We start from the raw sequence: 19,199 nt of genomic DNA, 5'->3' as shown, positions 1-19,199 counted from the left end.
GATTGCAATTCGAAACATTGAACCTGTTCTTGATCTCTCTTACGCAAAGCAAATTAGCAGTTACAAGGCTGGAAAGGCTGGAGAGGGAGGAGCCAGCAGTGGCGGAGAGAGGTGGCCAGTCCCAACCCAGGTTTCACAGGCGCAGGAATGAAAAATAACAAGGGAAAGAACAGGTTTGACGTTAACAGAGCGGCTGGAATTCAAGCCTGAAAAATTTCAGGGCTTTTTTCCCCCTCTATTTATATAAAATTTAGAATGCAAATACAACTGTATTTTTGTATGCCGTGCCTCTCAGCAATATTTATAATTTGACCATCATTTTCAAACCTGGCTGATTAATATTAGGCCATTAAAATCACGCTCAGATTTCTAAACAAACATTCTCCTTCTTTATTGTTGTTGGAAGTGTTGAACTCCTGCCTTCCCCTATGGCATGTGTAGGATGGTTTTGCCTTTCAGCAGACTCTTAGAGCAAAGTAAAACAAACACTTTGCCATCACATAAGAGTCTCAGAAATTAGGCTCCTGAGGATATCCTGTTGTAACAGAGGTGCTGCTCTCGCCCCAGTCCCCGTGCTCCAGCAGAGTCAGGCTGGGAACTTGGAATCACAGACTCACGCAAATTTAGGTGGAAAGGGGGTCATCTGTCCCAGCCCCTGACCAGTACGGGGTCAGCTTCAAAGTTGGGACACTGGTTTTTCCCTCCTCTCCCACCAGGTATTTGCAAGCAGTCACGGAGTCTCCCCTTCTGCAAGCCAAACTAACGCCGTGCCCCTGTCCTCTCCTCGAGCGAGGTGGGCTCCAGCCCCCCGGTGCCCCTGCCAGACCCGCTCCCGTCTGCCATCGACTTTCTCGTGCCCCTCTGGTTTCTGCTGCAGGGGCTTACTCCAGCCCTGGGGCAGGGCTTTGCTTTTGCCTCCATTGAGCTTCACATTGCTTCTGTTGGCCCGTTTCTCCAACCTGCCCAGCTCCCTCTGAACCCCAGCCCTGCCCACTGGCGCATCGACCATCACCCCCATCCCACCCGCTTCATCCCACGCCAACTCAATGCCTTTGCCTGTTCCACATGCAGCTAGATAGGAGGTGCCGCTAAAATCCGGATTATCTCTGCTGAGGGGTAACAGATCTCATCTCCATGAGGGAGCTGAGTCTATACTCGTTCCCAGATGGTCACTCGTGCCGTCTGCACCCACAGTATCTGCCTACAGATTCACATCACACGCACCCTGCTTTAAACCTCATGATTTGCCATCAAAATGTCCTGACCAAGATCGTATTGTTGTAACTACAGTCAAAAACCCCATTGCTTTATGCGTTTGCCACTTTCTCAGTAAGATAATACTCTCACCTTATTTTACAGGGGATCGGGAAGATCAACGCATTATTAATATGGAAAGCATTCAGATTTGGGGGGGTGAGAAGCACCAGCACTTATGAATTATCTTATGAATCCAATATAAATTATTCAGCAACTATATATCCTTCTCACAAAGGAAATCATAGGGTTTGGCCCTACCGAGCTTACAGATTCCTAACTGGAGAGGGGAAAAAAATTAAATCCTAAGACATAAATGTAAACAAAATTGTAAATACAAATTAAAACACTTCTAAATACCTCATTGACAAAGTTTGCCCACATGTGACATTTTACTTTAATAGTGACTTTGTCCCCCATTTTAGGAAAAAGAAAGTGCTCATTTCTTATGATACATGCTCATGCAACTCTAGTTTTACTTTGGTGAGTTCATGTATTAATCTATTTTCTTTGTTTATTGCTTTTTTTGATGGAATGAAATTTCATGCATTCCCTAATGTGCCAACTTTCATTAATGAAAAAAAAAAAAACAACCCAGTGCTTTAAGATTAAGTGTATTGTTATGCCTATGGTAATTGTGTCTATCATAATTTTACCATGGATTTTAATAAAGCCAGAACTCCACCCTAAAACTTTCAGAAACTGGGGGAATGTCTATATGGAGAATTTGGAACCCGCTGGACTTTATACTGTTTTCCTTTTCAGGCTCATGCTCTTTCACAGCTGTAGAGGCTTGTGGTTTAAAACAAAGGCAGCTAGTGTAAGTAAAGTAAGTGAGGTCTTTTTGAGCTTGGAATCAAAGATTTTTTTTTTTTTTCTTTCCAAATCCTACACAATGTCTAGGAAAAAAAACAATTCCCAAAACATTTCTTTCTAATTTACTTTGTTAACTGCAATCTCTCCCACTCATTGGTGTACTTCAGCAAGGAAATTGTTCTGCCAAATAAAAGTAAAACATACTGGAAGTACTTAACTGATCTGTTGATGGGTCATGCAAATACAATCGTTAAAGGGGTACTAATTTTAGAGACAATTACAAGCATTTTATGTGCCTCCATTTTTTGTTGACAGCATTTCTCAAGTATTAGCAAGCCATTTTAGGAATAATACAATCATGCCAACAAGATGCTTACAGTCACTGCAAAAAAAGTGCAAAATTCAGTTTAGGGGAGGAAAAAACCTTTAGGGGAGAAAAAAAACAAATTAGGTATCACCTACAAGATGCCCTTTTCTCTCTTGGTCATTCTTTTGTGCTCTGCGTCTATCTCTAGGCAGTACATCAAGCCTGCAACCTGTCCACCACTTCATAATAAATATCTAAAATCTGCTTCGCACGTTCTTCTGCAGAAAGAAATTAGGGATGAGCCCCTTGGCTGCTGTAAATGGAAAGAACTCCATTGGCTCTAATGGAGCTCTGCTGCATTGCACTTCTTCTGGACATCCTCCCTGCATGTTGAAACATTTCTGACGCAGAGGAAAAGGGAGGGGGTGCTTTCCAGTACCTGCAGAAGAGGGTCTGGGACATCATTTGAGTACCTGTTCTCTTTGCTGCCCTGGAGCAGTCACTTCAGATTGATCCGCATTAGAAAGAACACTTTCTTAATTACAGTCATAGGAACGTGATATTTTAGTATATTTTTCAAACCACCATAAATTCTTGTTCCTTACCCAAATACAGTTTATTTTGCTCTCTTGTTGAAGGGGAGGCATACTGCTGCAATGACCTCTACACAGTGGAAGTTTCACTTAGAACTAAACCTGTAACCATTCTAGTATAGGCAAGCCCCTTGTTTACCTTTGCTTCAGCGCACCTTTGAGGGATGAGTAGGATAGTATTTCATCTGAGGGGGACGTTGTTGCATGAACTCAGGTCTGCCGTTGCTGTTCACGAATACTTTCACAGGACCTTACGCCGACTGACAGAGAGGGGCATGGGTGTGGTGTAGTGGCACAGGTTTCCACGCCGGTGACCCAAGCCTTCAGGAAACTCATCCTGTCTTACTCACTCCAGCATATCTACCAAGCTGGAGGGTTCATTCTACTATTTGATCCTCCATGAGACGATCCTTGTGGAAACACATCTTTCTGTGAGGCAAATGTCTATGTACATCTCTCCACACACATGCACACACCCCTGCCATGGTCTTCTCTGGGTTTGGCAACAAAATGGTATGATCGGCAATGCCAAAATACAGACTGAAGTGCGTAGCTACATTTCAAGGTTGGGGTTTTTTTAAATAAAGTAAGCTGATGACTGTGGGGGTTTTTAAAGTACAGTAAGCTGATAACAATGTGAAGTTTTTTTCTTTAGTTTTAGAAATAAAAAGGGGAAATTGCTTCTCTACAATTCTGTCACTACAGCATCTTCTGAGAAAAAAGAAACCTCAAGATAAAATTTATTTGCTACCCTCCAAATGAAGGAAAAGCATAAAGAAATGATTGTTGCTTTGTTCCTGGGTTTGGGTAGGTCAGGGACTGAACACTGATTAATGCCAAGCTTCAAGCTCTGATTACTATTGAGAAGTAAAGAGTACGTGGTGATAATTGCATGGATGTTAGTAAGGGTCTTAGTATATCACTAAACAATAGGAATCTTGCAATGCAACCAGAACAACAAAGTCTTTCTCTTTGAACTGTTAGGGTGTAGTAAAGGACCTTGGTCCCACTGATTTCAGCTGGACTCTGTTGGGGTAAGGGCTAATGTGTTAGGTCCAAGTTATGGAATGAAGCATGTTTGTATATTGTGTCTGTGTGTTTACTGATACGTGCAAATACATATACATAAATACTAATTTATGGTCGTGAGCCCTCAAACAATACTGAAAAATAAGTAATTTCATTACTTTGTTTTGGTTGATAAATCTGATGATTGCTTTGTTGTTTTACAGGAAGTTGTAGACTTAGTAAAAGAAGATAACAAGCAAAGTTATCATATACCCTACCAGAAAGATTCGGGCAATCTGGGCCTTTGCAAGCAATTGGGAAGCTTCCATGGAAGCTCACCCTCATGAAAGGCAAGCTGGTTAGCTTTTTCTGGCACTGGGTGAAGGAAAGAGATAAAAAGTAATTATATTCTATTTAGTGACCACACTCCAGTTGCAAACGTTCACATGGCTCTGGCTTGCAGATAAATCTTTCTAGCTGGGCTACTCATTACTCTTACAACAGTAAATATAAACACTGATGAGTCCAAATGTGGACTGTTATGGAAATTGTGTGATATCTGAAAATCTTGCAGCTGCTCTTACTCCCAGTTAAGTCCAAGTTCATCTGGAGGGACTGGGATTTGTAGAACTGAGAGTCTGTAAAACCTTAAAAAACTTCTGTCTTTTCTCTATCTGGAAATTTACAGAGCAATCAGCTTGAATGATAACACGGTCTCACCCTAATCTTGAAGCTGATTCTGTGAACACTTAGTGCTGAAATTAGACACCGTTTTAGTAGCTATCTTTTTAACCTGATAGTATCCCTGTGCTGCAAAAATCCTTTGTATATTGCATATTGGGTTAAGTATTTTTGCCTCAGGGTAACTTCAGTATCAGGCCCCTTCAAGTTCTAATAGGGAAGCAAGTGAATAAACGTACAAATATGTCACGATAAGTCTGTAAAGACACTGCCTCTATTCTTGTCACAGAGGGCTTGATCTAAATTTGTTAACATCTAGAAATGGAAAACACTGCAATTAGTGTTACCCTAGAACGTCTATAAAAATGTTGATTTTCCATCTAACCTTTCTTTCAAAAGCATTTAAATTTTGATAATATATACAATGTTATTTTCAATTCAGAGTTTTTCTTTAAAAAAAAAAAAAAAAGAAGAAACATAGTGAGTTTAATCACTGTATACCCAAGGGTACTTTCAGTTCCACTTTTGGTATATTTATGAAAATTCTGGGCTTACCTCGCATATCTCAGTTATGTTTTCTCCAGCCTTTCATGGTTGACAGAGTTAGAGATGTAACTTAGATAAGTTAGTTAGCATTAGATGGTTAGCATACTTTAAAAAAAAAGAAAAGAAGAAACTTGGGGCTGATGAGCTAATTCGATTCTAAGGGTAAGTAAAGAAATAATTTTATAATGAGGAATTTTATGTAAATTATTCAAACTACTTCAAGTTGGCTCACAGATTTGTATCCTTCATTACAAAAATTTAATTTAATTTAAATGAAATGTTTAAAGTCTTGAAAATAAAAGAACAAAAGAACTTGGCACAGAAAATACAAAACAATGTAATCTGTTATGTCCTCTTAATATTTCCCCTCTTTATCAAGAAAAAAAAAAAAAAGAAAAAAAGCCAGCAGCCTACACAGAGCCAATTACACAGAGGAATCACAAGCAACTGCAGCTTGTGAAAATATTGCCAGTCACAAATTTACCATGACACAATGCAGAGGAAGCTATAGTTTGAAGCCCAAGCTGTCAAGTCTGATTTTGGAATTCTCAAAAGTCATAGTTAAACTTAGCCACATTAGGAAGATATTCAAGGGAGATGGCTAAGAGGCATACAGGAACTACCTCATTCCTATTATCTTTCCTAACTTTTGTTTCTAATACCAACATTAAAGGAAATGCTGAAATTAGTGAGAAAAAAACAGCCCTGTAGGATTCAATGAAAAGGAGGAACTAAACCATCTGTGTGGTGTGGGGCTGCAGCAAATATGGGCTACCTGGGGGGCTAATGCAATGAGGTTTATGCTGTGACTTGGAGGGAGGGAGGGAGGGAGGGAGGGAGGGAAGGAAGGAAGGAAGGAAGGAAGGAAGGAAGGAAGGAAGGAAGGAAGGAAGGAAGGAAGGGAGGGAGGGAGGGAGGGAGGGAGGGAGGGAGGGAGGAAGTTAGTTCTCAGCAGCACTGACAGATGAAGTAGGAATACTTGATTTGAGAGTAGGGACAGTAAAGAATTAAGGAATCGTTTTGGTTGTAATGGAGATTTGTACTGATTTATTGAACCTGTTTCTCCATTGCTGCTCAGTCTTTCAAATGACTTTCTGTGTTATTTAGGAACTGCAATAGTACAAAAAAAGATTACTTATTAGAGGTGCATTCATCCCTATTGTATCCACTGTTTTCCCAGTAGTTATAAAGTATTGAAAGTGAAGGGCCTTATTATACTCCCATTGAAGTAGTGGCAAAACCACTGTTGATTTCAACGGGAACGAGACAGACACTAAAAATAGATTTGGTACCTGAATGTCTTAATTTAAATACCCAGTTTTTAAATACAGCTGTCCAAAGCTTGGAATTAGGAAGTATATTTTGAATTTTTAAATATTCATTTTTACTACATTTTGAATACCATAATACCATCCTTTAAAGATTTACTAGTACTGTATTTTAAATTTAATCATAGAAAATGAGCTGTGATTCTTCTTCCTCTCATGCGATTTTTATTTATGTCCATGTAGAGCATCGGACCCTGTGAACAGAGGCTGTAAACCGTATGAAGTCAACTATGGCCACATGGAAATTGAGACTAAAAAGCAGGTCTGACTCATTACATTTGTAATAGTTTTGTTTCCTGCTAGAGCGAAGGGTTTGGACATTACACTTTTCTTTGTTTCTTCTCTTCCTTGGATAAGGTCCTAGAGAAAACTTTTGGAATATGGGGGGAAAAAAAATCCCAAAACTTCAGGGAAAATGTTTGTTTTACACAAAGCTATTCCTGCTGAAAATAGAAAGACAGTCACTTTGCACACACCTGTAGAAGTAATGCATGTGCAAATTGGAAAGGAAAAGTAAAACTTCTCTGTTGTCAGGACATCAATAACAGTTTTAATGGAAATTTGTATTAAATAGACTGATAGGTAAATAGTTAGCCAATCAGGCTTTTGGCTTCTCAAAAATACCTCTTCTCAGAAATCTGTATTTGAAGATTTTAAGGCTAGAAAGCACCATTGCGTTAGTTTACTCTGAGCATATAACATCATAACATAGACCATATGACTTCCTGGTGCCTTTTGACACTCCCCCCCCAAAAAAAAAGAAAGAAATAAAAACCCTTAATTTAAGATTCCAGTTAAAGAATATCCACACCAGTTGTTTCACTGGTTAATTTTCTCTGTCCTTAAAAACCTGCTACTTTGTCTGTAGCTTGAAGCTGTAGATCTCCCTACATTTGTGTGATAGATTGAAGAGCCCTCTGCTAGCTCTTTTCCCACATGTTGGTTCTTTGAGAGGGTTGAGTTACTTCATTGATAAGTTAAAGAGATCGCTATCTTTAAAAATAAGCTGTTTTCCAATCCTTTTGTTATTATCAGTACTCTTCCCTGTAGTCCCTCCAATTTATCATCATCCTTCTTGAAGTGCAGATAATTGAATGGGACTACTTTAGTAGTAGCCACACCACCGGTGCCAAGCAGAGAGGTAGTATAACCTCTGTTCTCCTTCCTTACGTGTTCCTTTCTGTGTATCCAGCAATTGCAGCAGCGCTTGTGGCCGTGGCAGCACATGAGGCGCTCCCTGTCAGGTCAGTTTTCTGCCAGCATTAGCATCATGTATATGAGTTTCTTTAGAAACCTTCACCCCTATTCACTGTTCCCCAAAACGGCAGCTCGCATCTAGAAATGATATAGCATACCTTGCGCGCTTCAGTAGCCATAGAGATTGTGTAAAGAAAAGCCATTTTAGAATTCTTGAACCAAAAATTTTGCATTTGGCAAGGGAAGCAATCCATATGTCTTACATTTTCCAACAGTGCATCATGCTTTAAATCCTGAGTAATCCCACTGAATTAAGAGGAACCTTTTCAAGTGTAAAATATTACACAATGCACTGTCAATAGAATCATGAAACTATTGCAGACTGCATCTACACCAGTCTTAGTCTGAATCAGGAGTGCACTTCTGAAATGAATCTCCTGACCCTCCCCGCACGCTGTGCTTTGGTACGCAGAGCAGAGCAGTTTCTGAGCATGAGAACTGCTTTCCCCCTTGGGTGAAACCAACCCAACCGGTGCACCTTGGGAGCATGTCCAAGGTGCTCCAGCCGACCGCTGCCAGGCAGTCTGCGGGACCAGCCTGGGGCTAGGCACCCCCAGCCCCGAGAGGCATCTGGAGGCTGATGTGGGTGCGACGCAGGTGTTCGGTCCCTACAACCACTGTTTCATCCTACCCACCTGCGCCGAGCTACTTGCTTATCTAGACATAGCCACGTCTTGTTGCATGAAACTCTGGTTTGCTTGCTCTGCAAGTGCACTCCTCGTGCGAGTGACTGGGCTCTCCTTGAGGCTTTCCTGACAGAGTCCCCACTGGGCTCTTTCTATAATCTGTATTAACAGGAAGTCTTCAGGAAGATTAGATCTTCTCCAAGGGTAGGCTCCCGGTTCCCACCTCGCTTTAGCCACTTTGAGAACTATGCTAGCAGGGCTGCTGGCCTCAGAGGGTATGATTATCCTCACAGGACAAGGGGAGGCATCTGACAGCGCCGTCGCAATGCTCAGGACTTGTATACCTCCAGAATACCTGAGCAACTGAGGGAGATGATACATGACTAACATCTCTCACATCCATAGCACAACCTCTGCGTAAGTCTGGCTGCTCGGCGGGAGATCTGATCCCGCTAATTCTCCAGGCGTTTCGCTCTCTGCAGCCAGCTTCTAGGTAGAACCACTTTCTCTTCTAAAATCTTTCATGGGAGGAAAAAAGGCTTGAAATCATAAGCTGTCCCAGGCATTAATTCAGCACAGCTGGGGACATGGAACACTGCATGGATGAGGGAAGACAAGGAAAGAGATGATCACCTCCCTCTTCTTTCTATCCCAGACTGGCAGGAGGCCAAACTGTCTCTAAGAGTAAATTAGAGCAACATTAAAAAAATCTCTGTTCCATCTGAGGATCCTAAGGGAGCCATATAGCTAGCTCAGCCCTTCGTGTCAGCCCACTAAATAGATCAGAGGAGTGCAGATTACATACATCAAAGTTTCTGATTTATTTTACCTTAACTAATAACAATTACACATGTTCCACATACTAAACAATATCTTCCATATAGTAAATAGGACTGTTTCCCTAACTTACTTAGATTTTTGCAAAAGCACGTTGAAAGGATCACTGAATACTTTCTTATCATCTTATATAAAGAAGCAAAAATACGCTCGGCGTAATGCGTCCCTAATACGCAGCGTCCCTGAGCAACGGAAGGTGCGCGTTGGTTATCTAATGGCACAGGGAAGAAACCATGAATAGCGCATCACAGTTTGCAACCTCTGCATCGGCGTAACAGTATCAAAATTCTTATCAGAAAGGATTAGATTCCTATTAGATTAGATTGAAATCCTGTTAGAGCCCAAGGAATCTAGATCTTCACATCTCAAAAAGGTGGATGCAAAAATATCACTAGAAATGCAGGTATTACAAGCCACATGAAGCAAACTATGGAGAGAAAAAGGGTAGAGAGGACAGAAAAAGGATCAGGCCATGCTCGCTTTGCAAAATCAAAACATTTTTGACAGTTTTGCCTTCCAAAAACTTTGAAACGAGGACTCCCACTTTGCTTTTTGATTTTTGATAATGATGTTTTACTCCAGAGGTCTGCTTGCACAAGTGCTCATGAATTAAGCAAAAGCTTTCAGTCTAGTCCAGAGATACCAATGAAGTAATATGTGAAGAAAAAAAATACCAGTGATGGTCTCAATTCCTGAAAATATCTTAGTCAAACAGAATTTCCTTTTAAAATTGAAACTCTTGGTATTAACAAGTGGCTAAATGAGAAACCGTTTTTTGATGCTGCAGAGCAGTTGCTCACATGAATGACTCTATGAGAACGTGTATCTGAAAAATATAAAATATGGTGAAGATGCTCACAAAATAGAAATCAAAGCTTGCCACCACAGATGTGCTTAATAATAATAATAACAATAATATTAATAATGATATTGTCCTAAAAGTCTTTACTTTCCCACCACAAATTGTCTGGTGGGACAACTCATAATAGGAAAGCTAAGCATTTATGTTTAACATATTTCTGAGCGTGGCAGAACTAGTGCCTAACATGTCACGTTTCAGTTTATAGATTATCTATGTATTGCAACATAAGAATTACAAACTGAACCTCTATCCAAATAGTCTCAAGGCATCTATTCAAGTTAAAACACCAGTTCAGTTTTCACTGTTGTGTCAAAAGTTTTTATATTAATTCTCTCAAAAACTTGATGAGATCAGCAGATCCACATTTTTTACATTTCATAACGGGAGTAAATAATTAATCTGTATTTCAGACTTCTTTTGTGAGGAGAATGATTTAACTACAGCTACATAACAGTAGAACCAGTTATTTCTTTTTGAATGATTCACTTATTCAAGAGAACTTACTTTCATCTGTGTAGTCAGGGAACAGAAAAACATGGTGTGGGGGGAAAACATAGTTAGAAACAGTTACCAACACAATACACGGTGATGAAGCACTGGAAAAGTAACAATGGCTTTCATCTTTTAAAATGCAAAATATTTTGTCTTATGATCCCATTATCTCCACAGTAGGCCAACCTTGCTAGCCCTTGACTTTGATTGTTTCAGGTTTATGTTTCCATTTTAATGAGGGTAAGAAACCACAGCTCTAGCTTCCTTCGCGTGGAGCTGCAGGGCCGCAGCACTGCCGCCGATCACCGTCGCCGTGTCACGAGTTATGAAACCGAAAAAACCCAACTCTTAAAAACCTGGTGATTTCTTTTGTGTGTGGTCACTTTGGGGTCTTCTGTGACACGAAGGCCGAAATTATTGTAACGGCCAGAGCAGCGATTCACTCTTCCATCTTTTACTCTACTATCACTTTATAGTTGGGGTTTTTTTTAATTTTCACTGAAAAAACCCCAAGTCTTTCCCATGGGTTCTGTGCTGCTCCCCTTAGCCAAGCATAGCTTGAAAAAAACGCCTTCCCCGATAGACTTCGTTTTAAGTTCTCATTACATCAATATTTAACCTCGTCTCCCTTGGGGCTAGCTGCAGCCTGCCTGGCTTCCCGGCGTGGCTCCGGCCGCGCCTGCCCTCGCTGCTGCTCCAGGCCAGCCACGCGCAGCCCGTTCGGGCCGGCCGCAGGAACCGGTTCGGAAGGCCAGGAGAAGTAGCAGAAAGCGAGGCAGCCGTAGCCCTTCCGACTCGCCCTCTTCCGCTCCTCCGGCTTCCCGACGGGCTTACACAGCTCTGGGAACGGGCAGCGGCTGTGCCCAGTTAAAAAAGAGTAGAAGTCACTTCACTGTGTCCCTACGAGGTTTCAATTTAATGTCCCTGACATCGCAACACCTTCGGTTCCCCGTCTCCCCGTGCCCAGCTCCGTCTCCCTGCCCGCTCAGCGCAAGAGCGCGCGTGGCCGAGCCCTGGCCAGCCTGGGGCAAGCTGGCCGAGGGGCCGGGGGCGAGCTGGTGGCTTTTGGAGCCGGTGGCTTTCGGAGCCGGAGGCTTTCGGAGCCGGAGGTTCAAAGGCGGCGGTAGTTACAGGGCCAGAGCATCCAGGCAGCGTAGGGTGAGCAGGCGCTGCTCCTCGGCGGCGAAAAAATCAACCCCACGGCATGGAGGGCTGCGGCGGGACAGACGTGCGATGGTAGCCCTCACGGGAGCCCGTGCGATGGTAGCCCTCACGGGAGCCCGCTGCCGCTCGGGGCATCCCCGCTGCCCCGCTGCTGCCCGCGGCGCTGAGCCGGTCTAGCCAGGAGGAGCGGCAAGGACCAGGCCTAACGCAGGGGGTGAGAGCTTTGCCTGGTTTTGGCAGAGGCGAACGGCTCTCCATGGAACGCGGGAGGAGCGGGAATGGTCCCAGCCTCCTTGCTGGGCAACCAAGGCTCGGAAGGCACGCAAGCCTTGACTCGGGGCCATTTTCTGATGAGTTTGCCTCGTTTGTAAGCTCATAGGAGTTTAAAAGAAAAAGCGAACAGACAAACGAGAAGCACAAGAGCTAAAAATCCAATGCCATCTCACTCTAAATCCGGAGGGGGCTTTGCTTGTTTACATTGTTAAGTAATGAAAACCTAACGTAGGTTTTGCTTTTGGAAAAAAGCAAGTCGAATGGCAGCTTATTCAGAACGGGAGACATTTGCTTGTACGTCTGCCTAAGCACTGACGGCCTTGCGCTGCAGCTTCCAGGCTCCCAATCTGACAATGAACCACATTAGCCCGCGATAACGTTTCCCAGCGTTTCCAGAGTTCTCCTTTCAGCGCATACATGGATGTACATAGTGATGATCTTTGTTGCGCTGCCTTTGGGTGACATAATATTTTTCCGTAAGAACTCTGGGTGACAGCACGTGTTGTAGGCTTTGGGCTAAATGTATAACGAGCATGAAATTCCCTTTAATGTCAAAATAAGACCAAAAAAGAAAAAAAAAAAAAAAGTGGAAAGGTCATTTGGGAAAAAAAACGATAATAAATATGACTTTTGGGGTCGCGTGAGTCTCGCTGTCACCAGGATGAGCCCACCGAGGCAGACACCCAGGCAACATCCAGATAATCTTATTATTTGCATGACATTAGCCATGAGGCCGGGGGCGGGGGGGGGGGGGTGGCGCGGGGCCGCGGCGGCCAAAAAAAGCGCGGGCGGCCCCCCCTGCGACCGGCCGAACCCCACTCCGGCGTCGACGGGGGTACGAGGCGAGCCGGGGGAGCGGCACCGGGCCCCGCCGTGCTGCGGGGGGGTGGGGTGGGGGGGGTGGGCGGCGGTGGGGAGCGGGGCCGGTGCGGCGGGGATTTGGGGTGCGCAGCTACTCGTCGCCGCGCGGTAGCGGCGCGGCGGGGCACTGCGGAGCGCGGTAATGATGTCAACTTGTTATTTACTTTCCAACCCCGAATGACTGAGCAGGGCGAAAGGAGAATCAATCAGCCGCCGGGTGACCCTCCAGGCGGAAAAAAAAAAAAGCTGAAAAAAGCAACAACAAAAAAACCCAACCAAAAAACCACCCCAGGAGCCCGGCGGCCGGGGTGGGGGAGGGGAAGCACATGGAGCCGGCCCGCGTTGCATCATCCGCCCGCCGCGGGGCCGCGCGCCGTTCCCGGGGGGGACGGGGACGGGGGACGCGGGGGGACGGGAGGGGCGCGCCGGCGGCGAGAGCGCTGCTGCCCCCGGCTGCCGCCTTCCCCCCTTCCCCTGTAAGCGCGAAAGCCGCTTTCTGCTGATTCACAGCTATGGAGGCCGCGGCGGCCCGCCTCCCCCCGCCATCGGGGGGTGCTGCCCGCGGCCCGGCCTCCCCCCGCACCACCGCCGGCCCGGCGGGCGGCCCGGACAGCGTCGCTCCCGCCGGCGGCCCGGGGCGGGGAGCGGGGCGGTGGGGGGTGGGGGAGGGGGAGGGCCCGTTGCCTGCTGCCCCCCCAGCGCCGGGCCGAGCGGGGAGCGCCGCGCGGGGGTGGGCAGCCTGCCCCGCCTGGGTCACCGCGCCCTGCCCGCGCCGGTGCGCGAGGCGCGGCGGCGTCACGGTAACGGCAGCGACGCTGCGCTCCTCGCGCCTGGCGGCCTGCGGGCGCAGACAATGCGCCTCTGTGGCGGCCGGGCCCCGGGCGCCCGTGCGCGCGCGCCTCCGCCGGCCCGAAACCCAATAAAACAATAACAACAACAACAACAGTAATACTGGTGCTAACGGCCGGGCCGGCGGGCGCGGTACGTGCGTGGGGGGGAGGGCGGGCGCGGGCGACGCGTGTCCCCGGCCGCGCGGGGCGGCCCTGCTGCTGGCTGCCGCGCTCGCGCAAGGTTAACGCCGCGCGGCCCGGCGGGGCGGGGGCGGGGGCAGGCTGTCCCTCGTGTGCGTGGGGGGGGGGGGTGTGTGTGCGTGCGCTCGGTTTGTCACCGGGTTTCCGTTACGGGGGGGGGGGGGAGGGGCGTGGGGCGTTAAAGCACAACAATACTGAAAATACCGCGTGGAAGCGGGCGGCGGGAGTCACCTGAGGGCAGCCCGAGGGGCGTTGGCGGCGCCGGGGATACCCGCCGTGCCCGAAGTTGCGCCTCTCTGTGCGTGCGTGGGGCTGCGCGGGTCCCGGGCGGGGGAGGGCGCGGCGCGGCAGGTTCGCCCCCCCCCCCCACCACCACCCCGGCCCTTCCTCACCCCGCCGGGCTCCGCCGCTCGCCCCCCGGTGCCCCGTCGTCGTGTGTCCCCGTCCCCCCCCCCCCCCCACACACACACCGTCCCCGCCGCCCGCCCGCCCTCCCCTCCCTCCCTCCCGCCCGGCGGTGGCGGCGGCGGCGGCGGCGGGCCCCGGGCGCGGCCGGCTCCCCTCAGCGCCGCTCCCGCCGCCGCCGCGCGCCCGCACCGGCCCCGCCAACCGCCCCCCGCCCCCCGCCGGCGGAGCCGCGCCGAGCGGCGGCACCTCCCGACCGCCATTCCGCCCCAAAACTTTCCGTTTTCCCCTTCCCACTCTCCGGGACTTCCTTGTGCCGCCTGTGCGCGCGGAGGGGGAGGAGGAGGCGTGTGCGGCGGCGGCGGCGGCGGCGGCGAGGGGGGATTTACAGTCTCCTCGCAGGCCGGCCGGGACCCCGGGGGAAGAGGAGTTGCACCATGCGCGGCAAGTGAGGGAAAGTCTCCGCCAGCGCCGCCCGCAGAAGTTGAGGCTTTCCCCCGCCGCCCGCCGGAGCGGGAGCTGTGCCTTTAACGCCCGCTGAGTAAGGTGAGTTTCCGAGGCGGATTATTCATCCTGGGGACCCTTTTTTTTTTTTTTTTCTCCCCCTCTCCCTTCTCTCTCTTTCCCTCCTCTCCTCTCTTACGCGCGCCGAGGTGACAAACGTCCTTCCCCGGCGCAGCCCCCCCGAGGCGAGGCGAGGCGAGCCCGGGCCCGGGGCCCGCTGCCCCCCGGCCCGCTGCCCCCCCTGCAGCCGCCCTGGCCCGGCGGGCTGACCCGCCCGGGGCGGGGGGTGTCGCTCGGGCGGCTGCCTGTTATGACTAAGTTTTTTTGAACCTGGGCGTTTTGGGGTCTGTTTGGGTGTTGTGTTTTTTGGTTGGATTTTTTTTTTTTTTAAATTTTTATTTGCGGGAGCGCTGGGCCGAGGAGCTGTGCGTGGGGCTGCCGTCTGGGTGGCGGGGGTGTTTTCATCTGCCCCCGAGCACACCGACGCCGGGGGTGGGGGGGGGCAGTTTCTGGAGCGCCTCCCTACTTCGCGGATAGTATTTTAATGTATTTTTGTCTTTTTAAAAAAAAACAAAACAAACAACAAAAAGGTGGTGGTGGGGAAAGAAACGCTGCGGGGGGGTGGGGGGGAAATGCGAGGTATTCACGCTCAAGTGTGGAGTTTGCAGAGCCCGGTGGGGGAGGGGATCCCATTCATCGCCAGGGCTTGAATCAGCAGCGGGCGGCGGGGCCGATCGCTCCAGTAGATGGAAGTTTGCTTCCAAGTAGGTAAACAAGTTCCCCCCCGCCTCGCCCCCCGGGCCCCCGCACCCCCCCGGGGGCCGCGGGCTGCTGGCAGCCCCGCGGCCGGCGCGGAGGGGCGGCGGGGCCGGCGGGGAGCCCCGCGGGGGGCCGGGGCGCGGGGGGCCGGGCGCTGCGGGGCTCTGCGCAGACCTGTTGCACGGCAGCCCGCTCCCGGGCCGGGCCGGCCGGCCTCGGGGGGGGCTTCTGCAGGGGAGGGGGCAGGCGGCGGGGCGGGGAGCCGGCGGACACCTTTCCCTCGAGGGCTGTCATCTCGCCGAGCCTGTCCCCCATTTTGTGGTGCTGGTTTAATCGCAGCGGTCGGCCCGATCGTTCGGTTCGGTGCGGTGCGCGGCTGGATGTTGGTGCGGTGTGATGTAAAGCCAATGACCCTTGACCTATTTAATTACATGTTGTTGGGTTCTCGAGGAGGCATCCTGCACAGCACAAAAAGCGGGGGGGGGGGGGGGGAACCCCACAAAGCCACACCCTAAAAGTTAGGCTTGCATATTAATTTCTCAAAGTCGGTGTTTGGACTGAATAAAGGCTTTCCTGTGGGTTGCCTTAACATGCCTCTTGCTGTTCTCCAGGAGCGTTTGTACGGCGTTTTCCCTTTCTTGACGCGCAAGTCCTGAAGTGTGGATGTGGATGGGGGGGGGGGTGGGGTGGGGGGGTGTGTGTGTGTGTGTGTGTGGGTGTGTGTGTGTTGGTGGGGGAGGGGAAGTGGTCTGCTTGGTGGAGCTCGTTGAACGTCTCACGAAAAAAAAAAAAAGAAAATATTGCGGCATAATGTTGCAGAAAAGTGAAATATTCCATTGAAAAGAGCGCTTCTGAAGTGATGATTCGAATAAAATGGAGTGTAAAATTAAAATTTCAAGACTGCTATTTTAGGCTAATAGTATGAAAACAAATATAACGTGCCGGAGGGAAATCTGATTGTAGGTAATAAATACAAGGTCTTTCCTCGTGACAAAAATAATGTGGTATCTTTCTTCTTTAGCCCGTTTATTAGCAATCCTTTAACTGAGACCGCTCGTGTGGCACGTACAAGATTTAACATCATATACCTTGCTTACCATGTGGCTGCACATGCTGGATTCAGGCCTCTTCCTCTCCCACAGTTAGTGTACTGTCAAATGCAGAGACGCTGGGCAGGTTTCGAAGCAAATACATTCATTCTGTGATATCAGATGTTGTTGGCAAGAGAGCAGGATTGTCTTAGTGTGTTTCAGCGTTGGTTTGGGGTTTTGTTTGTTTGTTTGTTTTTTGGGGGTTTTGGGTTTTTTTAAAAAACAATTACAGATAATAATTGTAATATCTGGACGACAGTGATAGTAAAAAAGGGAAGCTTTCCCACAGAAGGTTTGTAGAGGGGGTGGGAAGAAAAAGGAAGGCGAGAGGGGGAGGATGCTATCACATTAAAAATACATTAAACCTTTCTTGGGCTGCATGCAATAATGGTAAAACCGGTGGAGATTTGAGCAGAGCTGCTGTAGTCATCTCAGTTTAACACCTTCAGTGAGCTAGGCAACAACCAAGGTTGTTTTTCCTCCCCCTAAGATGAAAAAGTGTGTTTCAGAAGCAGAGAGGATTAAAAATTACACATAGATGTAAACACTGGCAACTACACAACTGGCCCAGTCTCATAGGACAAAAAAAAAAAACCCTCTGCAGTTAAGTTGTCATCTGAATACATCCTCTGCCCTTCCCCCACCCGATTAAGTAACTCCAATATCCTCTGTCCTGCCACTGTTGTGAATTGTCCTACTTCTTGTTCTTGTCAGCGGGTGGCAAGTATCCTCCATGGTCAACAATAAGAGTATCGAAAGAGCAAAAATAAATTAAATCCTTGATAGGGAAGGGGGACGTGTCTGCGCCTGGAATTGTCAGGCTTCGGCTCCGCCAGTTTGTCCAGTTTTGGTCCTCCCATTTATTTACAGATGGGCTTTTCCCGTTTCCCTGGTGATGGGGCCAGAAGTAGACCTGTTGTCCACGTGGTGTGCGGTGCCTCCTGGAAGGGCTTCCTGAAGGGAGACTCCTCCGGCAGTGGCAGTCGTTAAAGGCCGACGTCGCTGAGCTTGGAAGGAGTAGGGCAGAAGGTCCTGCAGCGCGGGTGGGATGTTGTTTCTCGGTAGTTGAGATAAGTCAGCAGTGCGATACACTTAGGATTTAGCGATGTGCTGAATTCGGGTCATCGTGGCTGGAAGACCCATCCCAGGGCTTTAGCCTGGTGATCGCTGTAGATTGCTTTGGTGCCGTTAGCTCTTGCTGTTTTCTGTTGGTTTCTGTTAAAGAGTCCAGTGTTAGAATTCATGCTGTAGTCAGTATTGAACCAATGTTGTTTATTTTTCAGTAGTGCCAAGGGGCCCCCATTCAAATCAGGGCCATTTGGAGAATATCGTAGACGATGGTTCTTGCCCTGAAAAGCAGTTGTAATGTGAGTAAGTGAGGGAGACAAAAAGCCAGGAGGGTAAATGGTGGAAAAACCTGACTCAGGGGAACAGCAGCTGGTTGAGGTGCCTTATCTGTGGGACAACAGTGTGACCTCAGCTGGTAGGAGAGAGGAGAGTTGTTAACACCTGGCAGCGCTGCTGCCGATAAATCAGGCTGCTCTGTGCAAAGAGGGTGCGGACATCCCTTCACCTTCGTAACCCTGCGTTTTCTTTACTATTGCTCTTTTAATTCCTAGTAGTATTTTAGATTATGTACACCAGCCTGCCTATAAAATGATCAAGGTTTTCTAACTCTTGAGGGCAGATTCCTTTTTTTCATAATCTTCATTACGAGGCAAGATGGAAGTAATTTTGTAAACTCTTTTTCAGCTGCTAAATTAAACTCCGTTCCCTCTTCCCTTCCCTCCTCTTGCCTATTTTTAGTTAGGAGGAAATAGCTGACCTCTTTACAGCGAGAACGCAGACCCCCTGGGTGCCATTTGTAGGTTTCTACCAAATGGCCTACTTGGACAAGTTGGTTGAAATTAAACAAAAACATTGGAACTACAGCTCTACATAGGAATAGCAGCCTTCCTGTCAATACGAAATCTGTCCTTTTAATGATAGTGAAACAAACATCCAAAGGGGAGAAATGGGGTTTAGGTTGTTTCTCTTTTCTTTGGTAGACAAGAGAATATTTTAAGTTTTGGCTTTTGGTTTGTTTGTTTGGGTTTTTTTTGTGGCAGTCTGGTCATCAATATCATGGAATTTCATTTAAGAATGACTGATGGTATTTTGTTTTACAAACACAAGAAGCCGCCCTGAAGTTAGGACTGTGTAAAAACTAGGCGCAATCAAAGAAGCGTGTTCGATCTCATAAGACAAGGTCATAATTTCTTGCCAGTTTTCTTCTTGCGTAGAGATCTTATCCTAGACAGAAATATATAAATAGTAGTTACTAATATTCAGTAATTCTATGGAAATATAAAAAATTGCTTCTGCAAGCTTAACTGAAAGCAAGTTTAACTATGGATACGTGGCTGGTTTTGAAGGTTGAGGAGCACAGGCATCTTGCATCGCTTTTCTTGTGCTTGTATTTAGTTTAAGTGATCTTGATGCTTTAAAAATACTGGACTCTAGCA

At 47.7% G+C, this 19,199-nt stretch overlaps 1 long non-coding RNA gene across 1 annotated transcript in view; it reads left to right on the top strand.

Moving 5' to 3' along the window:
* Positions 1–14,772: 14,772 nt before the first annotated feature.
* The window catches only part of LOC142594613 (uncharacterized), a 108,718-nt gene continuing 104,291 nt past the window's right edge, over positions 14,773–19,199 (top strand). The window contains exon 1 of the long non-coding RNA XR_012831512.1: positions 14,773–14,887. This is a non-coding gene — a long non-coding RNA (uncharacterized LOC142594613). The remainder of the gene's footprint in view (positions 14,888–19,199) is intronic.

The sequence above is a fragment of the Pelecanus crispus genome, chromosome 1, assembly GCF_030463565.1.
Source record: "Pelecanus crispus isolate bPelCri1 chromosome 1, bPelCri1.pri, whole genome shotgun sequence".
In the NCBI taxonomy this organism is placed as follows: Eukaryota; Metazoa; Chordata; class Aves; order Pelecaniformes; family Pelecanidae; genus Pelecanus; species Pelecanus crispus.
This window is presented reverse-complemented; position numbering and strand designations above follow the sequence as displayed.